This window comes from Corticium candelabrum, chromosome 2 (assembly GCF_963422355.1).
Source record: "Corticium candelabrum chromosome 2, ooCorCand1.1, whole genome shotgun sequence".
NCBI lineage: Eukaryota > Metazoa > Porifera > Homoscleromorpha > Homosclerophorida > Plakinidae > Corticium > Corticium candelabrum.
In genome coordinates, this window is record NC_085086.1 from 1,907,577 (window position 1) to 1,910,561 (window position 2,985).

Sequence of the window (2,985 nt, forward strand, 5' to 3'; positions counted from 1 at the left end):
CGCGCTCGTCGATAAGCACAACTAGCTCGTTGGTACGAAAGCAGACGGGAGCGTCGCGTCGCCGGACAGCGGAGTGTCGACATCGCGGAACGTAACGGACGCGGGAAGCGGCGGAGACGACGTCGGGAGGAGCGTACTGGAAAAGAAAAATTCGGTGAACTTGGAGGATCGTGCGACGGAAGGTAACGAGGTAGAAAGAGTGGTGGAGAGACAGAAGGGGTGTTTGTCGATGTGGATTCTAGTAATCGCCCGAGGATCGAGCCTTTAGTCGATGCTCCCGACCGGTAGAATCGATTGTGGTGTCATTGGGGTAGAGTATAGCGCACGCTAGTATTGAATGTCATTACGTTCTGTTGGTAGAACCAACTTAGACTTGAGACAAAATTGCAAAGGCAATAGGGTTAGGATGATGCGGCTGAGTGGGAAAATATCTGCGTACGCATTGCATCTTTTTACACCTTTTTACATCTTTTTACATCGTACACCTTTTTAGCTATTGTGTACATGTTAATTAATTAATTGCTCTACATAATTAAAATTTGTATTTTGCGTGGGCTGAGAAACTCAGATGTATAGCGTGTCCAATGGAGCAGTTAGAAACGCTTGATCTTATTTGATCAAACATGCAGGATAATCAACTAGATCCTAAGGTTATTGACACATATATTTTGTCTACATATCACACACACACGCGCGCGCGCACGCACGCACGCACGCACGCACGCACACACACAATCCGACAGACAAACCCATGCAAGACAGACAACAGACAGAATGCATTCGAACTACGCATTGACAAAACGACAGATAGACCCGCAGACAGAGAGACAGACAGAAAAAAAACAAATACTTAAAACTCTACCGTACTTGTACATATGTAAGGAATTTGAGAAAGAAAACAAGTCCTTGTATGCAAACAACAAAGTCATAGATAAATTAAAGACAATTGGAAGGAAGGATTTGCTATCCAGCTGGAAGAATGCAATATGCAAGTGTGTTCATGAAACTTAAGCTGTCAGTGGAGAGTCATAAACATCTAAACTGGGACGACTCGCACACCTTCTTTCTTGCGTATTCTTGTGTGTGTGTGTGTGTGTGTGTGTGTGTGTGTGTGTGTGTGTGTGTGTGTGTGTGTACGTGCGTGTGTGCGTATGTATGTGCGTGTGCGTGTACGTGTGCGTTTGCGTTTGCGTTTGCTTGTGCGTGTGCGTGTGTGTGTGTGTGTGTGTGTGTGTGTGTGTGTGTGTGTGTGTGTGTGTGTGTGTGTGTGTGTGTGTGTGAGTTTGACTGAGCGTATACATTTAGTGATTACCTGATGAACTGCAGTTTTGTCAGTTTTCGTGTATATACTAGATGTAATGGACATGTAGAATTTGCATTGATGCTAAGTTGTTTAGTTGAAATATCTAAGAAACACGGAAAGACAGACAAAGAAACAAACAGACAAACAATATACATGTATTTGCTAAAACGATAAGCATGTGTTAATTAAGAGAAACAGAAGTCACACAAAAACCCATGAATGAAGCCGTACAAGAGATTCAAAGAAGTGATTCTATCAATATATTCACGTCTAACCTCTTTTATCCTACTTCCTTTCAGTTCTCTAGGATAAATATCAGTTTATTATAAACACAAATTCAGTCATGCATATATCACAAAACTTATACAGTAGCAACATTTTTGATCCACTTTGAGAAAATTTAGCAATTTGGTTGTGTTGCAGATGTCTATGAAAACGTTCAACAACTACATTGAAATTAACTACGCTTTGTCAAACGCAATTGAATGTATTCTAACCTATAGGCTGTCTTACTGCAAAAGCGATAGTTCAAATTTAGTTATTTATCATACTTAGTATGTGAATGACGTATGTTTTAATACAATACACTAGATGTATACTTCAGCAATTCAGTAGACTTGTGTCTGTCTACTGGGAAAAGACGTCTTTCAAAGCGTCGCACTATTGAAAAAATTCATTTCTTCAATACATTCCACTATTGCTTTAAAGTGATGGATATCTCAATATATTAAATCTTGTACTAAAGAGATTCATTGTCTAGGCGGCCGTCCGTAATCGAAATGGGATGGGTAAGCCCTAAATCCGCATAACTTAAATAAAATATAAATATAAATTATTAATAAATTAATAAACATATAAAAACTCAATAACGTCATTATATCGTGGTTGCCTTCGGACTTACAAGCGGTACAATGCATTCCAGGTGACTTGAACATTATACGTTGCAAGGTTTACACAAGCTAACAATTTGATTAGAACTCTGAACTATATTATAAGTTCTTGCTAGTGGCCAAGGTAGTCTTCTGTTGTCATGTATAAACTTAATATCTCTTTTATTGATCTAGATATTTATTATAAAATAAAGGTGTAATAGAAAATGTGTAATAGAGATCATTCACTATATTTATTATATAAATTATTGATTGATTGCTTGTCAGTCGTCAATAAGGGAATAACATCATTTCAAGTATTAGATCTAGCTGGCAATCAGGCATATCTGTGGTAATAGTAAGTATAAATGTTTAATTAAGGAATATAAAAATGTTTTGTCAATTCATAATTTTTAGAGACGGAATTCGCTGTTGGTGGATCAACAACAATTTCTTCCAAATTTGGATTGATGTAAATACAAGAATTACGGATGGCCCCTAATTGGCTGCAACGTGCAGAAGAGCAATATAAGCATGCCCATGTCATCATCTAATATTCATTGAATATTTTATAAAATTGTTAAACTTATAAATTAATTAAATAATTAATTTAATAGAAAGAGGATCAAAATACATAGGAACAAGATTAGTAAGCCCATCAAATGCCGTCTTGTGCACACCACTGATTCTGTTATAATTCACATGTCTGCAAAAGAAAAAATACCAACTGACAATTAATCTAATGCCGCGTAGCTAACAGCGCATGACTCTCAGCTTCTAAACATCTAGCTAACAATTTCGTTAATATCGTTT